The sequence below is a fragment of the Pinus tabuliformis genome, chromosome 2_2 (genome assembly GCF_031772625.1).
Source record: "Pinus tabuliformis cultivar Carrire ecotype Pingquan chromosome 2_2, CPIR1, whole genome shotgun sequence".
NCBI lineage: Eukaryota > Viridiplantae > Streptophyta > Pinopsida > Pinales > Pinaceae > Pinus > Pinus tabuliformis.
In genome coordinates, this window is record NC_142300.1 from 281,291,010 (window position 1) to 281,311,909 (window position 20,900).

Sequence of the window (20,900 nt, forward strand, 5' to 3'; positions counted from 1 at the left end):
GCTTATAATCTCCATAATGTAGTTCAATATGTCCAAAATCTTCATATGGCAGCACATTGTGCGAAGTTGGCATACAGATAGGTCCTTTTAAGGTTGATCAATTGTGTTTAAATTTTTGTGACATTATTGGATAACTACCTATTTCTTCATTTTTCTTTTTGAACTTGTTTGCCTAGCCACTGAGCATAAACAGTGTCCTCTACGAGGGACTTTTACTAGTTTCCTCGTTAGATGGTGTAATTTTAAGTACCTATATCTCTGTTTTGACCGGGGTGCATTGTACCAACAGAAATGGTCTCGTTGTAACTGCCTTCAAATGCTACAAGACTCTCATGTGGGAGTAACAAATCTACAACTGATTCATGCGACATCAACACTGTGTGGTTTTTATCTCTGCTTTTCATCACCTCAACTCAATATTGATGCAAGACAACAACACAGTTCTGAATTGATGCATATCTATATTACTGACTTGTAGCTGTTGAAATATGAATCTATTGTCATCCTTCATTTCCAATTACCGGAATTCATCTTGTATTAAATTATTTTGGTATTTGGTTTTTCATGATGTAAACGGACTATGGACTGCTTATTTCCCGGTCATAGCAGAGTTTTAAAGCTCAAGGGATCTGTATGACTTTTAAAGCTCAAGGGATCTGTATTTTGATTGACCAAAGAAGCACTTGATATGAATTATAGCATATGTATATCTATTTTCTAATATAATATAAATCAAGTTTTTTTTTCGTACTGAAGAAGAAGAAAAAAAAAACAACATGTAATAAGAATTTCTTGCTTTAAAAATTAAGTTGAGGTTGAAATTCTATTGTTAATCCATTCGAGTGTGTCCTCTTTAGTAAAACTTCTCAACTCAGACCTCCACTATGATATTATGCATCCAAGGTAAAATTGTAACCTTACTTTCAATCCACGGTAATGTTGGTGAAAAATATGTGTTAGATCATTTGACAGAATTGTTGAAAGATACCAAGAATAAGATGAGATTACAGATCCATATCTAATAGACAAAGCTCGAGATGAGGGACAAAACCAAATAAAAGACTTAGGTCGAAAACCAACCCAAAGATGAGAGATAGAGGTAGATCCGACATTGAAAAACAACTTCAAAGGAATCCATGGTAAAGAGTCCCCGCTGGAAGACAACAAACTGAGAATATCAGAAGAGCCATGGGCATCCCTATAGCATCACATGAATGGGTGCATGTGAAACCCATGTGGGATACGTGTGTCCCATGACACAAACCGTACTCTCAATTGGTAACCTGACGAGGTGGAACCTCCATGGGTAAAGAGAGTTTGAGTTTGTATGACGTGATTCACTAAAAACAAAAAGCAACTGCAAGGGAATCCTTGCTGGAGATTTGTCTGATATATTGGTGTCACAGGTGGAGGGGGTTCCCTAACGAAAAATAATTGAAATTTTATTAAAATAGAGACGAATATATTCCATAATCAAGTTGTATTATATATGAAATTCAAGGAAAGAAAGGCGGCGTAGTTGTTTCCAAAATTTTAGAATGGTTGTTTCTATAACTCAATGACGACAACAACTTTGGAGTTTTTAAACTTTGAAAATTCAAAGAAAACGTGCTCCGTGTTCCTTTCTTTTGTGTCTTTTCAAAATAGAAAAATATCCTTTTCTTTGTTATTCATCTTCGTTTTATATATCATATTAAAGAGAATCCTAATAATAATAGCATTGTAATTTTTTTTTATAGTTTTAATTTTATTATTCTATTAAAAAATAAATAGTACAATATTTGTTCAATAAATTGTTTTTTAGTGTAATATACCTATTGTGATTAACCCCACGTAAAGTAATTTTAAATTACCACTCAGTTAATCAAACCTGCGTAAAAGTAATTTTAAATTACATATCAGTTACAACTGATTCTTGGCATTGGTTAAAATGGATCAGCAAGCACCCTAACAGGGGGGTGAGGATCAGATGGCAGAGAAAAAGAAAGGAAAGAAAAAGAAATGCTATGTCTGGTTAGGATCAGATAGCATAAGGGGAAAAGGAATTTTTCCTGTGCACGCTATGTCTGGTTAGGATCAGATAGCGTTGACTGGCGAGACCAGTGTTATTGCGGTCGAGTAGGACCTGCAAGTGCTTGGGGGTGGAAGCTCAGCGAAGAACTTCCTACGGACGGGTGGATTGACAAGCACTCAAGTAGGTTTGCAGAATAGCAAGTATGGCCTACTGTGAGACTATTTATTTACTGAAGTTATTTCTTATTCTGTACTGTGCTAAACTATTACACTGTTCTGTGAGAAGAAATGGAGAACAGTAGGGGTTAGTTGACTGTTAACCTTATCTGAATATAAAAAGAGATTCAAGCAGTATTTGTATAAACAGAGACCGAAACGCATTTGTATTGAAAGAAGAAACAGACATCAAACGCTTGCATCTTAATTAGAAATGACCATACGACATAAATCTGAGTAGACGAGTCTTTATAATCAGAATGATATTTAGAAATATGTAAAGGGTATACCGTAGACCCTCTGTTTAATTTACAGGACAAGCAAGCGAAATATACATTCGACCCAGCAAGATTCGAGAAAAGTAGGATATGTATTCCTGATAGAAAACCCTTAATATGCATTCACAACATGACATTGAATCATAAGGCGGACTGGTAAAGTGCCGCAATAATAACGAGTGCACATATTTATTACAATGTTGTCAACATAAAATAAAGAAAACATATGTGCAGATTAAACCCTGGACTCGGATAGCCGGAGCCGGAGAACGACAAGAGCCTTATACATTATGAAATCAAACTCTGCAATTTTGCATGCACAGAATACATATCCAGAGCAAACGTATTGACCGTCCAACAAATAAATAATATATATGACCAGAATAGTATGTTAACCGTGGTGTATGCATTCTTCAGACCGACTTACAAATAAACCCCTAGCTATACAGTTGAACGGAAAGGAAAACGAGCCGCAGGGTATCATAAACAAACCAAAATGTATCATAATGAAAATGTATAGCTGTATATTAAACATTCTGTGTGGAAAGCTCAGAATATAAATCTAGGAAACAGAGGATAAAACCCGTCCGAGAGGACTGTAAACAAGAGAATGGGAACAAACCAAACTTAAAGGGTTAACCTCATTATACAAGAAACTAATAGAGCAATCTATGTCAGAGTCAAACATTAAGTTCGTTCATAAATATTTGTCTGTAGACATAATGAGCCGGATGGCTTAAAGCTTAAAATAAACATGCTAAAATAGTTCCTGAACTAATCCATCGAAGCTCAGAGTGCTGTGCTTCTCGACAATGGAGTCCCGCTTGAGCAAGGTTAGAAGTCGTTTCATTGCCAGAGAACCCTGGTATATGCGGAATCTGAATCGAAACAGTCAAAGTCTGACAACCCTGATCAAGGGAAGCCGGATTCAGACTTCGGTTCGATTGTTGAGAATGGAAAATAACCTACAGTAATGGGCATACCTGGTTAAGGGCGGCCGACAACATGTTGGAGGTTACCCTTGCCTCAATGTGCGATGGCAGCCTCTTACCTGAACCAGAAAACCATTAGTTAAGAAAACCTGAGAACGAAATGCAGTATGGAACAGTAGCATTATAAAAACCAAAACCGATAAGTAATAGCTGGAAATCGTGACAGACAAAGGGACTGTAATAATTAGAGATATGAGGAGAAATGGCGTATTACCGCTAGTAAACATTGAAGCATTGCAAACTCTAATGGAACGCATACCTGAACCGTTTCATAACCCTGACAGCAGCTGTAAATTGCATAAGAACTATTCAGGAACTCAGAGCTACAGCACACTCATCGCAGGACCAAATGAACAATAGAACCCGAAAGAAAGGGGATAGGATTATAAACCTTCCATACCAATGATCGATTCGTGGCATGAATTCCTCCGTCGATCTGCCATATGCATTGTTCACCGTTCGATAGTCGGTGGAGATGGGCGCGAAACCAAACATCACCGAGAAGCCAGACTGTATCACCTCGAGCTCCGGGAGCACATGGCCAAGTGCCATCACAGCCGTCCACCTTGCCAAATGGACGACGCAGGTTTGAACAGTTGGTACCAAATGCAGAGGCCGGACGAATGTATTGAATGCAGGTAAGTTCGGGATATGGAAAAATCCGAATGGTAGCTGTTGCCATTTAATGATAATTGAATTCTGTGCATTGCATGTAAGCCGAAGGCTTCGTAGTGGCGGAAATTGCTAAGGGGTTATGTAATTAACGCTATGCACATATGTATAATCATATAACTTCGTCAATCAACCAGGGTTAATAGTGATGCGTGCAACTATATACTTGCCACATATGCATGTTATCATCTTTAATTTATGCTGCCACCTTTTTATATATAGATATTGGAAGTCCGCTGTTTGTGTAATAAGTTTATAGTTTAAAATCAGGTAATGTAATTTACATGTTTTATATGAACCCATGTATTTACCATATCTTAGTGTTAAGATAAAAGATTGCCATGTAATATTAAATTTTTTTTTTACTTAGTATATGGGAGTGCCGTAGACCCCGAAAAGATTAAACCACCTCATTTTGATGGAGAATCTGAAGAAGCTGCAGAGGCATGGCTGATTAATATGAATAAGTGTTTTCAGGTATACGAATACGATCATCATCTGAAGGCAAGGCTGGCTATATTCCAGTTGCAAGCGAAAGCCACATTATGGTGGGAAGAGGTCAAGATGGTGCGGGGAATAAGTGAACAGGATGTTGTAGAATACCTGGCGCGCTGTTTGGAGTGTCAGCAAGTGAAAGCTGAACATCAACACCCTGCAGGATTGCTACAGCCAATACCCATACCGGAATGGAAATGGGAGACCATAACCATGGACTTTATTTGAAATTATATATATATGTGAGTGCGAATATAACAACATATATATCCACTTACGTTCCACACACTCATGACTTCAATGATTCAATATACATTATACCCTAATTATTTGTGAATGAAAAAGGCATAATCCATGGCTTATGGAAAAGATTAATCGTTGACCACGCAATATATATAGTTGTATGCAATGTTGATCATGGAATGTTTATTACATATCCCGAGAGATCGGGTTTGATAGTTTAGTCTTTGTTGTATATGGATATAGTACCTTTACGACCGTCTGGTCATTGGTTTCAATGGGTCGTGCCATTTGCTTCCAATGAACAATATAAACGTATTTCCAGATCTTTATTACATGTTTGAGTTTTTACTATCGTTCAGATGAATGACCCTAAGGCCATTCGACTCCGGCTTGGTTACTCCACCGGCTGAGCGTAAGCTCCCGCTGCAATAGTTACCAGGTCAGGGTTTTCCACCGGCCATAACCGCCTGAGAGAGCTTGTAACCCTGGTTACGCTGCTCTGTCCTCGGCGTCCATTATTTTTACATATGTTATATAATAATGCTGCATGTCTCATTTCCGCGTTTACTTAATATGTTTAGAGTAATATGAATGCATTCTGTTTCAAATACCCGTTGAGGCCCTCCTCACGGCTTTACACCAGGGTTTCTATATTTAATACCCTTATTCATTCGAGCGTTTTATATATTACAGTGTGAAGAAAGACTCCAGTTCGACATTGCTGTGAATGTGAAAGTATATACAGATAGTCTCTATATTTTCCTTTTGATGTGGAACACTTGTGTCCATTACATCTTAAAATGTTGCTGTGTAATGTTTCTTGGTTCGGTTCTTGAACGCGTCTTAGGGTTTCTCAGTAATCTTTACAGAACTGTATATTCTCGTTTAATAATGAGGCCTGTACATTTGGTTTAGCTTCTTATATGCTAATGGTTGCAAATCATTTGGAATGGAATACGTTTTCCCTATCGCAGGCCTATCTCTGCATTCTCTGTTATAATACAAAAGACTGCATTCTCTGTTATAATATAAAAGACTGCATTCTCTGTTATAATATAAAAGACTGCATTCTCTGTTATAATATAAAAGACTGCTGTAATAAAGAGGGTTTTGTTCTTCCTTATACTCAGTTATAAATGAGTAACTAGTATCGAGCTCTGTTTATAGAGTTATTCTTATTTTTATGTTATTCTCAGGAAAGGAACAGCTAATATTAGTCTCAGTCCGAGTTATAGAGTTCATCTTTCTTTATCATTTATCCTCGAGAACAGAACAGCTAATATTAATCTCTGTCCGAGTTAAAGAAATTAATCTTCTTTACATCTTATACTTAAGAAAGAACAGCTAATAACCGTCTTTGTCTGTGTCTTAGAAATTACTCATCTTTATCATATATTCTCAAGAAAGTAGCAGTTATTACCAGTGGTTTTTCCTTCGACACAGAATAATAACAGAAGTATTTCTAGTAGGTGTGAGCATTATGAGCCATACCTGCTCTTCCGCAACCTACTTGCAATTGCTTGGGGGTGGAAGATCAATGAGAGAAGTCTTCCTACGGTCGGGAGGTTAACTAATAGAGCAATCTATGTCAGAGTCAAACATTAAGTTCGTTCATAAATATTTGTCTGTAGACATAATGAGCCGGATGGTTTAAAGCTTAAAATAAACATGCTAAAATAGTTCCTGAACTAATCCATCGAAGCTCAGAGTGCTGTGCTTCTCGACGATGGAGTCCCGCTTGAGCAAGGTTAGAAGTCGTTTCATTGCCAGAGAACCCTGGTATATGCGGAATCTGAATCGAAACAGTCAAAGTCTGACAACCCTGATCAAGGGAAGCCGGATTTAGACTTCGGTTCGATTGTTGAGAATGGAAAATAACCTACAGTAATGGGCATACCTGGTTAAGGGCGGCCGACAACATGTTGGAGGTTACCCTTGCCCTCAATGTGCGATGGCAGCCTCTTACCTGAACCAGGAAACCATTAGTTAAGAAAACCTGAGAACGAAATGCAGTATGGAACAATAGCATTATAAAAACCAAAACCGATAAGTAATAGCTGGAAATCGTGACAGACAAAGGGACTGTAATAATTAGAGATATGAGGAGAAATGGCGTATTACCGCTAGTAAACATTGAAGCATTGCAAACTCTAATGGAACGCATACCTAAACCGTTTCGTAACCCTGACTGCAGCTGTAAATTGCATAAGAACTATTCAGGAACTCAGAGCTACAGCACACTCATCGCAGGACCAAATGAACAATAGAACCCGAAAGAAAGGGGATAGGATTATAAACCTTCCATACCAATGATCGATTCGTGGCATGAATTCCTCCGTCGATCTGCCATATGCATTGTTCACCGTTCGATAGTTGGTGGAGATGGGCGCGAAACCAAACATCACCGAGAAGCCAAACTGTATCACCTCGAGCTCCGGGAGCACATGGCCAAGTGCCATCACAGCCGCCCACCTTGCCAAATGGACGACGCAGGTTTGAACAGTTGGTACCAAACGTGGGCATAACATTGATTTTTATTATACTTGTGGCCTTTACTTCACTGTTACCAACCGCTCCGCTCCTCACCTTTAGGATTTGATTCTTTATACCCTGACCAAACTTGCCTTGAGGTTCATTAACTTTGAATAGGCTTCGCTCACCGCTGCGCGCCTGCTGCCACTTGTCTTATTGGATGGAAGGAATCACCTTAAATGCTGGCGCAGAGGCCGGACGAATGTATTGAATGCAGGTAAGTTCGGGATATGGAAAAATCCGAATGGTAGTTGTTGCCATTTAATGATAATTGAATTATGTGCATTGCATGAAAGCCGAAGGCTTCGTAGTGGCGGAAATTGCTAAGGGGTTATGTAATTAATGCTATGCACATATGTATAATCATATAACTTCGTCAATCAACCATGGTTAATAGTGATGCGTGCAACTATATACTTGCCACATATGCATGATATCATCTTTAATTTATGCCGCCACCTTTTTATATATAGATATTGGAAGTTCGTTGTTTGTGTAATAAGTTTATAGTTTAAAATCAGGTAATGTAATTTACATGTTTTATATGAACCCATGTATTTACCATATCTTAGTGCTAAGATAAAAGATTGCCATGTAATATTAAAAAAAAAAAAAAAATTAGTATATGGGAGTACGACACAAATGAATATGCGAATGATTAAACTCATACCTGAGTTAATGCCTACTAATGGCGTACTTCAATATCCTTTCCGCTTACCAATTCCCAAAGGCGCCAGTATTGCAACCTTTAGCTCTGATACCAATTTGTCACGCTTCCACAAATAATTTTTTTTTTTTTTTATTATAATACAGCAATGTTAGTTTTTCTACCTAAGCATTATTACTATGACTTACACATTATTGGATGCATTCAAACCTTACCAATACTTAAACATTGCTACTTTGTTGTACTCATGGCTTGATATATATGTTGTTATATTCGCACTCACATATATATCCACTTACGTTCCACACACTCATGACTTCAATGATTCAATATACATTATACCCTAATTATTTGTGAATGAAAAAGGCATAATCCACGGCTTATGGAAAAGATTAATCGTTGACCACGCAATATATATAGTTGTATGCAATGTTGATCATGGAATGTTTATTACATATCCCGAGAGATCGGGTTTGATTGTTTGTCCGGCCACCGTATTCCCGGACCAGGTGTATGCATCCTCCATCGTCCATTTGGAAAGATGTGCGGCAGATGGCAATCTTGCCATGTGCGTCCTGTACATGGCCCTGACTCCTCGGCCTTGATGCTTTTCGCGCCAGAGAACCTCCACGGTAAACCGGCAATCGTATGGTTGACAATTCTTTCTGCAGATCAAGGGTTCACAATGAGCCACGAGCCGGTAACCTTCTGGAGGGTTTATAACTTGTCTAAACTTTCGGGTTGCCATAATGTTTATTCCATTTCCTCCGCCTCGTTCCAGCTCTGTAGCCTCATGGTGCTCCGCCGCATCGGTCTTTGGCCTCAGGCATGCAGATCAGGCCACCATTCATCCTCATTGCTGTTTGAAGGTAAGGTGCCGTGTTGCAGAAACCAGGTGCAGCTCGGTTATGGTTATGGTTTAGTTTCTTTGCTCTGGATTCCTTACAGTTTTAATACCAAGTTTATATGATGCTAACAGTGTGTAGTTTTTGTGCAGAAATGGAATCCTTCCGCCATAAGGGACGAGGGTTCTTCTTCTCCTCGTCTTCCTCACCGACGGGTAAGTTTCAACCACTTATGGCCGCTGTACATATGAGTTCTGTGAAGTTGAGTCTAAGACGTGCTCATCCGCTTGACAGGGGTTCCGACACTGAGTCTCAAATCTATTCCCTGCACAAGCTCAGGGTCTATTGAAGGCATGTAGTGTTAGCTTTTGTATATTAACCCTTCGCTAGGACTCCGAGGGTTGCATTACTGGCTCATGAATGATTTACAGTTCTGTCTCAGGCACTGTACTGACATTTTATTCTTTTTGAAACACAGTCTAATATTATTTCTTGAGCTCGGCTTCGGTTCTAATGGTTGTTTAGTCTTTGTTGTATATGGATATAGTACCTTTACGACCGTCTGGTCATTGGTTTCAATGGGTCGTGCCATTTGCTTCCAATGAACAATATAAATGTATTTCCAGATCTTTTTTACATGTTTGAGTTTTTACTACCGTTCAGATGAATGACCCTAAGGCCATTCGACTCCGGCTTGGTTACTCCACTGGCTGAGCGTAAGCTCCCGCTGCAATAGTTACCAGGTCAGGGTTTCCACCGGCCACAACCGCCTGAGAGAGCATGTAACCCTGGTTACCCTGCTCTGTCCTCGGCGTCCATTATTTATACATATGTTATACAATAATGATGCATGTTTCATTTCAGCGTTTACCTAATATGTTTAGAGTAATATGAATGCATTCTGTTTCAAATACCCGTTGAGGCCCTCCTCACGGCTTTACACCAGGGTTTCTATATTTAATACCTTTATTCATTCGAGCGTTTTATATATTACAGTGTGAAGGAAGACTCCAGTTCGACATTGCTGTGAATGTGAAAGTATATACAGATAGTCTCTATATTTTCCTTTTGATGCGGAACACTTGTGTCCATTACATCTTAAAATGTTGTTGTGTAATGTTTCTTGGTTCGGTTCTTGAACGCGTCTTAGGGTTTCTCAGTAATCTTTACAGAACTGTATATTCTCGTTTAATAATGAGGCCTGTACATTTGGTTTAGCTTCTTATATGCTAATGGTTGCAAATCATTTGGAATGGGATACGTTTTCCCTATCGCAGGCCTATCTCTGCATTCTCTGTTATAATACAAAAGACTGCATTCTCTGTTATAATATAAAAGACTGCATTCTCTGTTATAATATAAAAGACTGCATTCTCTGTTATATAAAAGACTGTTGTAATAAAAAGGGTTTTGTTCTTCCTTATACTCAGTTATAAATGAGTAACTAGTATCGAGCTCTGTTTATAGAGTTATTCTTATTTTTATGTTATTCTCAGGAAAGGAACAGCTAATATTAGTCTCAGTCCGAGTTATAGAGTTCATCTTTCTTTATCATTCCAAATGCAGAGGCCGGACGAATGTATTGAATGCAGGTAAGTTCGGGATAGGAAAAATCCGAATGGTAGCTGTTGCCATTTAATGATAATTGAATTTTGTGCATTGCATGTAAGCCGAAGGCTTCGTAGTGGCGGAAATTGCTAAGGGGTTATGTAATTAACGCTATGCACATATGTATAATCATATAACTTCGTCAATCAACCAGGGTTAATAGTGATGCGTGCAACTATATACTTGCCACATATGCATGTTATCATCTTTAATTTATGCCGCCACCTTTTTATATATAGATATTGGAAGTCCGCTGTTTGTGTAATAAGTTTATAGTTTAAAATCAGGTAATGTAATTTACATGTTTTATATGAACCCATGTATTTACCATATCTTAGTGTTAAGATAAAAGATTGCCATGTAATATTAAAAAAAAAATTTACTTAGTATATGGGAGTGCGTGACAAATTGGTATCAGAGCTAAAGGTTGCAATACTGGCGCCTTTGGGAATTGGTAAGCGGAAAGGATATTGAAGTACGCCATTAGTAGGCATTAACTCAGGTATGAGTTTAATCATTCGCATATTCATTTGTGTCGTACACTACTTTTGGTATGACAGGTGTGATTCATGTTTATAACTTCTTTGAGAAGTAGGTAATAAGTTGTTGCATAACTACATTCATAACATTGGATTCCTGATGAGGAAAAAGACAATGAAACTTTTGTCGCACTTAAGAACAATATTGAACACTCATTGAGGAAGTGACAATCAACTACCAAGTTTTAATTTGCAAATATGGCAATAACAATGATGCATAAATTGAACTAGATTGAAATTACAATGAACGAAACTTAATAGGCTAATGCATGAATATAAATCAGGGGAAACATCCTTGAATAGGATGAAAAATTGTTTTTAAAAAAAAAAAAAAAAAAACATGCAATGAGTCAAGCAGCGAGACTTGATTGTCATAACTAACTTTGATTCAGTCTTATCATGGATGCATGAAGATGATTGGTAGTTGAGATTGGTTAGTGTTGTATGACTAACCCATGGAACTTATATGCATTAATTGAATTGGACTAAGATTGCTACAATCCGTAAACAAGTGAAGTTGATTGATGTCGCATGCATGGAATGTGTGTGTGAAGATTCTTACTCTCTCTGTGCTATAGTTCTAGTTGTTTATGAGAAGAGTTCTTAATTTTATTCACCATGGGAATGCATGATGAATAGTATATGCTTATGTCCTAATAGATTTAAAGATGATTGCCCTCTAATTAATTGAAATCCATTAGCATGGTATCTGTTTATGTTAATCATTACTTGTTGGGAGATAAAAACCATTGGAGCCTCGATTTAATGATGGTTGAATTTATCTCTACTATGGGAATGATGGATTTCTTATGCATGTTGCATTACAGGGTAAAGTTAATTGTAGAGGCATGTTCAGTGGGTAACATTTCTAGGACCCATTCATGGTATAACTACATGTGATAATTATTCATTAATAGACTACCTGTGTTAATACAGTTGTCAGTGAACTCTAACTACCTTCCCCAACTATAGATGCTTCCAAAGGAAAAGGAAGCAAGGAGAAGGAAGAAGACCGTGCTGTAGGGACAGACGGAGATGGGAAAAAGAGTCTGGGAATGACTAGATAGCGCTTGATGTGCATGTGAGTATTCCCTTGACCATGCTTAAGGAGTTGGAAAATGATAACTATAGTGTGTTGCTGTTAATGATTTTCGTAATGTCTCCTTGAAGTCATTATTCTGAAATGGATACATAGTACTGTTATGATAGTTGTTGCATCTAGCATCAAGTGGTAACTCTGGTGCGTGTGTGACACTTAGGAGATTATGCTTCTAATTGCATAAGTAGAGCAATTGTTTCCGGTAAGGGTAGTTTAACTTGTTAAGTTATGCATGTTGACCCAAGGATAAGATAAGTGTCTTGTTCACTTACTTGAAGAACACGTATGAATGTTTTATATGATTTCTTAGTAGAGGAAGTATTTGAATGCATGCAATAAAAGAATGGTTCTTTTATAGATTTTCTTGGTAAAGAAAATGTGTTAAGGCATGCAGTTAAAGATTGATTATCTTGTATGTTTTCTTGGTAAAGAAAATAGGTAGTTCCTATTAGAAAGACTCCACGTGAGTCTTGTGTGTGAAATGCTTGTCTCTGGTCTATAAAATCCTTGTTAAATATAGCCAAGTATCTTCTTGAGAAAGAGGATGAGGTATATAAATGTCCTGAGAACATAGCATGGAAGGTGGCCAAGTTTGCTTGAATTAAAATATGTATCTTTATTTGATAAAAGCTTCTTGGAAAATATATATATATATATATATATATATATATATATATATATATAGATATATATATATATATATATATATATATATGCTAATTGCATTATGATTCTAGTTAGTCTCTAAGTTCTAGTGAAATGATTATGCATTACATGCATGATAAAAGATAACTAAGGATGTGCTTCTAGGCACATAGATATTTATCCCTAATTTCTTGAGGAAAGAGTATATTACATATATGCATAAATATAGTCTCATCCTAAGAGTATGCATATTTCATGTATGAAGATGCAGGATTTTATGAGAGTTCTTGAAAATGGAATATAGAGGTTCTTTTCTTTAAAGACACATTAGAATAGTGTTCATACAAGAACCAAAATCCTTACTTGTTTCATGAAAAGAACTATGTGCATTAAAGTGAAGTAATTGTGTTAGGAGAACACATGTTGCATATTGGTAGCTATTTTGACTTTGGAATTATGAGACTGTACGTACTTAGAGAAAGTGGTCATGATAGCTTCCTTGAAAATAATAATCTCTTGGAGAGATTGTCTTGTTGGAAGAGCTGTGTTGATTGCTTGATTTGATGCATAAAGGATAAGTAAACCTTGTTTTTGTATCTTGGTTTTCATGCCGAAAGATAGACATCTTTAATAATTTCTTGAAAGGGAATCTTGAGAAATCCTCACATCAGAAGATAGAGAAATGAGGATTAAAATGACTTCCTTAAGAAAGAGGTATGTGGTTTGTCGTATGAAATGATGGTGGTCTTCTAGTGAAGGGAATAAGTGTTGCATACATTAAAGAAGGGCTTATATGATAAGCAATAGTATGCACAAAGATTAGTCATTGTGACATAAGAGTTATGTTCTTGTATGTTAGAGAAATTATGTTTAATTACACTAACGATGCATGACTAAAGCTAGCCATAGTAAACGTAAGATAATACTCCGTTAATGATGATTTGAATTGGAACAACAGACTATGGCAAAATTGGGAATGTTGAGAGTATTAACTCAACTGTTGTTGACATTTATACATTAATGAGTATTTGCATATGTTTTTATACATGACAATATTGTATGCATGAACATTCTGGGAAATGGAATACGTGTTAACTGATGCATATTTATAACTAACGTTGCTGATGGGATTAAGTAGTGGTAGCTTAATGGCAACAAGAAAACTCATCACATAAATTGCTGCAATGTGAAATACAATTATAAATGAGAAAGAATGATGTTATATGATATGCATGAATTATGTTATTTGGAAAATTTGCATGCATACAACGTGTATGATGGATATGTTTCCCATCAATCTTGATGTTGTGGACCCATGTTGGGGTTAAGTGTAAATGCATGGTATACATGCATGTTTGTTGTGCTAATGATAATGTTCATATGGTTCATTGTGTAAATTACTTTGAGAAAGAGTATTAAAAGAGAAAATATTCATGCTATGTCTGGTTAGGATCAGATGGCATAAGAGGAAAAGAATTTTCCTGTGTACGCTATGTCTGGTTAGGATCAGATAGCGTTTACTGGCGAGACCAGTGTAATTGCGGTCGAGTAGGACCTGCAAGTGCTTGGGTTGATGGCAGTACCTGCCCGGAGGGGTTGATGGTACTTGTCTGCCCGGAGTCGGGTTGATGGCAATTACCTGCCCGAAGGGGTTGATGGTACTTGTCTACCCAGAGTTGGGTTGATGGCAATTACCTGCCCGGAGGGGTTGATGGTACTTGTCTGCCCGGAGTTGGGTTGATGGCAATTACCTGCCCAGAGGGGTTGATGGTACTTGTCTGCCCGGAGTTGGGTTGATGGCAGCTACCTGCCCGGAAGGGTTGATGGTACTTGTCTGCCCAGATCTCCTCTCCCTAGAATTCTTGAGCTGGTTGGCCAGTGGAATTCTATGTTAGACTTGGTAAGGTCTCTATCGAAGAAACTGTCTGGATGTGAAAATGACTCGGTTTGGTTATGGAAACCGGTTCCCATGGGTTGGGAATTCTTTAGCCTTTATGGTACTCATAGTTAAAGAAATTAACGAATCAGCTATATGATATGTTAAAGATGAATTCTATATATGGTTGTGTAAAATATGTTATGCACGTTTAACAGGAAATGAATTTAGTACTCAATAAGGAATTATTGGAAATTTTAATTCCTTTATCATATTATTAATCTTGTGAAAGTCTTAGTAGGGACTAAGACCATTTTCAAATGATGCAGTGATTGATTGTTTTGATGATTAGAGAGCTAGGTGCTCTTTTGATACATCTAGAAGCACTTTGCGGATGTCTTTAGTGAGAATTCGTTCAGTGTGCACGTGAGCAGTGATTTATCATTTGATGATTAGTGTTAGTGCTCTTTAAGTACATGTAAAAGTACTGTGATTTAGAAATCATCTAGCATTGCACAGTTGAATTGATAGTCAAAAATATTTCATTTGACTCAAAATATAGTGACTAATGCAATTGAATTTGTTAGTCATATATTACAGGAATTACTTACCGTGGAGGAATGAAGAGATTTCCAACTACTATTAAAATGCTTACATGAAAGTATTCATGATTTTCAAGCATAAGATGGTAAGTTATGGTAAGTTGACACAGAGAATTGTTTATTATGAATGAATAAGGGCCAGGTGGTGGCGATTAGAAGTTGCATATTTTTGCAATTATGAATGATTATGACTATTGATGCTTATAACTAATGATATTTCTTATGACTATATCATTACTATTTTGTTTGTCGTCTTTTCTTGGAATGAAATCGTTGATTTCAAAGAGAAAGGATCACATTTTGTGTGGATTAGATGGTAATACCACAAGTAAAATATCAAGTTCCGACGAAAAATGAACACCGAGGACGGTGTTCCTGTTAAGGGGGGGAGTATGTAATATACCTATTGTGATTAACCCCACGTAAAGTAATTTTAAATTACCAATCAGTTAATCAAACCTGCGTAAAAGTAATTTTAAATTACATATCAGTTACAACTGATTCTTGGCATTGGTTAAAATGGATCAGCAAGCACCCTAACAGGGGGGTGAGGATCAGATGGCAGAGAAAAAGAAAGGAAAGAAAAAGAAATGCTATGTCTGGTTAGGATCAGATAGCATAAGGGGAAAAGGAATTTTTCCTGTGCACGCTATGTCTGGTTAGGATCAGATAGCGTTGACTGGCGAGACCAGTGTTATTGCGGTCGAGTAGGACCTGCAAGTGCTTGGGGGTGGAAGCTCAGCGAAGAACTTCCTACGGACGGGTGGATTGACAAGCACTCAAGTAGGTTTGCAGAATAGCAGGTATGGCCTACTGTGAGACTATTTATTTACTGAAGTTATTTCTTATACTGTACTGTGCTAAACTATTACACTGTTCTGTGAGAAGAAATGGAGAACAGTAGGGGTTAGTTGACTGTTAACCTTATCTGAATATAAAAAGAGATTCAAACAGTATTTGTATAAACAGAGACCGAAACGCATTTGTATTGAAAGAAGAAACAGACATCAAACCCTTGCATCTTAATTAGAAATGACCATACGACATAAATCTGAGTAGACGAGTCTTTATAATCAGAATGATATTTAGAAATATGTAAAGGGTATACCGTAGACCCTCTGTTTAATTTACAGGACAAGCAAGCGAAATATACATTCGACACAGCAAGATTCGAGAAAAGTAGGATATGTATTCCTGATAGAAAACCCTTAATATGCATTCACAGCATGACATTGAATCATAAGGCGGACTGGTAAAGTGCCGCAATAATAACGAGTGCACATATATATTACAATGTTGTCAACATAAAATAAAGAAAACATATGTGCAGATTAAACCCTGGACTCGGATAGCCGGAGCCGGAGAACGACAAGAACCTTATACATTATGAAATCAAACTCTGCAATTTTGCATGCACAGAATACATATCCAGAGCAAACGTATTGACCGTCCAACAAATAAATAATATATATGACCAGAATAGTATGTTAACCATGGTGTATGCATTCTTCAGACCGACTTACAAATAAACCCCTAGCTATACAGTTGAACGGAAAGGAAAACGAGCCGCAGGGTATCATAAACAAACCAAAATGTATCATAATGAAAATGTATAGCTGTATATTAAACATTCTGTGTGGAAAGCTCAGAATATAAATCTAGGAAACAGAGGATAAAACCCGTCCGAGAGGACTGTAAACAAGAGAATGGGAACAAACCAAACTTAAAGGGGTAACCTCATTATACAAGAAACTAATAGAGCAATCTATGTCAGAGTCAAACATTAAGTTCGTTCATAAATATTTGTCTGTAGACATAATGAGCCAGATGGCTTAAAGCTTAAAATAAACATGCTAAAATAGTTCCTGAACTAATCCATCGAAGCTCGGAGTGCTGTGCTTCTCGACAATGGAGTCCCGCTTGAGCAAGGTTAGAAGTCGTTTCATTGCCAGAGAACCCTGGTATATGCGGAATCTGAATCGAAACAGTCAAAGTCTGACAACCCTGATCAAGGGAAGCCGGATTCAGACTTCGGTTCGATTGTTGAGAATGGAAAATAACCTACAGTAATGGGCATACCTGGTTAAGGGCGGCCGACAACATGTTGGAGGTTACCCTTGCCCTCAATGTGCGATGGCAGCCTCTTACCTGAACCAGAAAACCATTAGTTAAGAAAACCTGAGAACGAAATGCAGTATGGAACAGTAGCATTATAAAAACCAAAACCGATAAGTAATAGCTGGAAATCGTGACAGACAAAGGGACTGTAATAATTAGAGATATGAGGAGAAATGGCGTATTACCGCTAGTAAACATTGAAGCATTGCAAACTCTAATGGAACGCATACCTGAACCGTTTCATAACCCTGACAGCAGCTGTAAATTGCATAAGAACTATTCAGGAACTCAGAGCTACATCACACTCATCGCAGGACCAAATGAACAATAGAACCCGAAAGAAAGGGGATAGGATTATAAACCTTCCATACCAATGATCGATTCGTGGCATGAATTCCTCTGTTGATCTGCCATATGCATTGTTCACCGTTCGATAGTCGGTGGAGATGGGTGCGAAACCAAACATCACCGAGAAGCCAGACTGTATCACCTCGCGCTCCGGGAGCACATGGCCAAGTGCCATCACAACCGTCCACCTTGCCAAATGGACGACGCAGGTTTGAACAGTTGGTACCAAATGCAGAGGCCGGACGAATGTATTGAATGCAGGTAAGTTCGGGATATGGAAAAATCCGAATGGTAGCTGTTGCCATTTAATGATAATTGAATTCTGTGCATTGCATGTAAGCCGAAGGCTTCGTAGTGGCGGAAATTGCTAAGGGGTTATGTAATTAACGCTATGCACATATGTATAATCATATAACTTCGTCAATCAACCAGGGTTAATAGTGATGCGTGCAACTATATACTTGCCACATATGCATGTTATCATCTTTAATTTATGCCGCCACCTTTTTATATATAGATATTGGAAGTCCGTTGTTTGTGTAATAAGTTTATAGTTTAAAATCAGGTAATGTAATTTACATGTTTTATATGAACCCATGTATTTACCATATCTTAGTGTTAAGATAAAAGATTGCCATGTAATATTAAAAAAAAAAATTACTTAGTATATGGGAGTGTGTGACATTTAGCCTATTATAATAATTTATAAATTAAAAGTAATTTAGTAATATTAATTATGAAAATAAATTTAAAGATTTAGTCAAACCTCATATTAAATCATATCGTTATATATCTTTTATTTTTAAATTTTTTCCTTATTTTCTTTGTTCTTTGGTGTTTTCTTTCTCCTCTTCCTTAAACTCATATCTTGTTGATTTCCTCCCTACTATTACTTTCTTTTAATTCAATTGGTTGTTCTTTGGTGTTTTCCTTCTCCTCCTCCCTAAACTCATATCTAACTGATTTCCTCCCTACTAACTATGGCTTTCTTTTAATTCATTTTTTTCATCTATTTTATTTATGTTGATATGAGATGAATCACTATATGGTTTGTCATCTATTTTGGTACTTTTTAAGGGGAAATATAGACTCACGGACTTGGGCAACTCATTTTAAGTTAGATCTTATTTTGGTGATTTGGGTCATGGAATTTTAAAAGGCCATTTCCAATTCATTTTAGGTTAGATCTTATTTTGGTGATTTTGGTCATGAAACTTTAGAAGGCCATTTCTCCATTAAGTGATTGTTTATGGGGTCAAAATTTTGTAAACAAAGTTGCCCTGCCTCTATTGTTATTCTACTCTTCTAGAAATCATATCAATAATAATCCATTCTAGGAAGTTATACCTACTATTAATTTACTTATGCTTTGATCACCTTACTAAGTAGGTGACACAGTCACTTGTGAGATTCCAAGAATATTTCATATTATTCAAAACCCTAACCTGATTCCAAGAATATTTCATATTATCCAAAACCCCAACACTAATTGAGAAACGAAAAATGCAAAAATCCTAATTCTAATGCCCTCCCCATGTGATATCGTTGGACCGGCGCCTTATTACTTCAAATTCGACAGATGGGGCGTCCATGTACCTACTATCATGGTTTCCCCTTCGATCAACAAAGGAAAAGGTTAGTTGTCTTTTCTTTCTTGAGCAGCTGGAGAACAATTGAAAATTATTTAAAAGACACATTGTGACCAGAATTATTCGTAGAAAGCCATCATTTTCTGGTACATAAACGATTGTAATTAATAATACGAAGATTGATGTATTATAGTAATAAATTTTGCAGTGGTACATGGGCCAAATGGGCCATATCCTTCCTCTGAGTTTGAGCATTCGTCCATCCCTGCAACTGTTAAGAAAATCTTTAATCTGAAATCAGAGTTTCTGACAAAGAGAGACGCTTGGGCCGGCACTTTCGAAGGCATTTTACAACTCCGGGACAGCCCACGAACAGACTGCCCAGCTATTTATTTCTTGTCCATATTTGTACTATTAAGACCAAAGTTTTAAGATTGAATTGTGAGAAGGTCATAACCTTTTTTTTTTTTTTTCCTTTTTTTTCTGGGTATTTGGATTTGATGTTGTGAGATTAGATAAGATGTCCGAACCAACGAAGCTGAGACAAACGGAGGCGAAGGAAGACGCCGCGTTGAATGATTTTCAGGTGGAATTGGTGCAACTGGCAGCTCAACTGAACGGAGATCACACACTGGATAGCTATCCAGACGAACTCTCTAAGAAAATGAACGTGGCAGAAGGCAGTTTATATGTCGAGCGTGCTGTAAAACGCTTCCTTGAAGCGGGTAAGACTGCCATTAAAAACGGTGAAAAGGATTGAGAAAAGATTGTGAAGGTTACAGCGGGTGAAGTGTCATCCACTGGTTCGTCAATTCGGGCGTTTCTGGAAAGTATGTCCTCCTGTTTGCTTTGGACGAGAGAGTAGTCATTGCAAACAACATTTCTGCGTCAGATAATTAAGCTTTGATCATGTGTGGAATAATTCTTCAATATTTTGTTAGGATGTTTTTCATTAGTTTGGAATAAAACTATGGACCACATATGAAATGAGTACCCGGACTATCGTGGAGTTTGACTTAATATTAGTTTGGTTCTATTTGTATATTTTATCTAATATTTGGAACATTTATTTATTATATAGAATTAATTTGAAAATAAATAAATTAAATTTGTCTTTATTTAAAGTTAAAGTGTTTTAATGAGATTTAATCATTGTTTAGGATGATGATGGTGGTTGATGTCCATGGAGACCAAACTTTGGTTTATTGGACCTAAAGAAACAAATTATTTAGTTTGATTTAAGATTTTATTCCTACACTCAAAAAGCTTGGAGAGAAGCCTTCCAAGCTCACTATAATTTTGAGCGGTAAAGGCTAGGAAGGTCAGTGTTGCGACAAAGATTATGAAATTGAGATCTAATGTGCGTACACCACGCTAAGAGGAAGTGGTTTTCATCCTCGATGATCTTCTCACAGAGATGGATCCTATATATATATGAGTTATTTTTAGTGAGATGTTTTGGAATTTTTTTTGGAGTTTTTCTCATTTAATTTTTCTAATTAAAATATATAACTATATATATA

The 20,900-nt window shown here is 37.0% G+C and overlaps 3 long non-coding RNA genes and 1 pseudogene across 3 annotated transcripts; 1 reads left to right on the forward strand and 3 right to left on the reverse strand.

Annotated features, from left to right (window-relative positions):
* Nucleotides 1-2,985: 2,985 nt before the first annotated feature.
* Nucleotides 2,986-4,224, reverse strand: LOC149192406 (uncharacterized). Its single transcript, XR_016254882.1, has 4 exons — nucleotides 3,891-4,224; nucleotides 3,759-3,786; nucleotides 3,491-3,558; nucleotides 2,986-3,415 (listed from the first exon to the last, which is right to left on the reverse strand). It is a non-coding gene; the product is annotated as an uncharacterized LOC149192406 (long non-coding RNA).
* A 2,256-nt stretch (nucleotides 4,225-6,480) lies between these two features.
* On the reverse strand, nucleotides 6,481-6,884 carry LOC149192407 (uncharacterized). Its single transcript, XR_016254883.1, has 2 exons — nucleotides 6,807-6,884; nucleotides 6,481-6,731 (listed from the first exon to the last, which is right to left on the reverse strand). It is a non-coding gene; the product is annotated as an uncharacterized LOC149192407 (long non-coding RNA).
* A 10,012-nt stretch (nucleotides 6,885-16,896) lies between these two features.
* On the reverse strand, nucleotides 16,897-17,739 carry LOC149192408 (uncharacterized). The gene is made up of 3 exons (XR_016254884.1): nucleotides 17,626-17,739; nucleotides 17,402-17,470; nucleotides 16,897-17,326 (listed from the first exon to the last, which is right to left on the reverse strand). It is a non-coding gene; the product is annotated as an uncharacterized LOC149192408 (long non-coding RNA).
* A 1,572-nt stretch (nucleotides 17,740-19,311) lies between these two features.
* Nucleotides 19,312-20,242, forward strand: LOC149192409 (non-specific phospholipase C2 pseudogene; annotated as a pseudogene).
* Nucleotides 20,243-20,900: the final 658 nt, after the last annotated feature.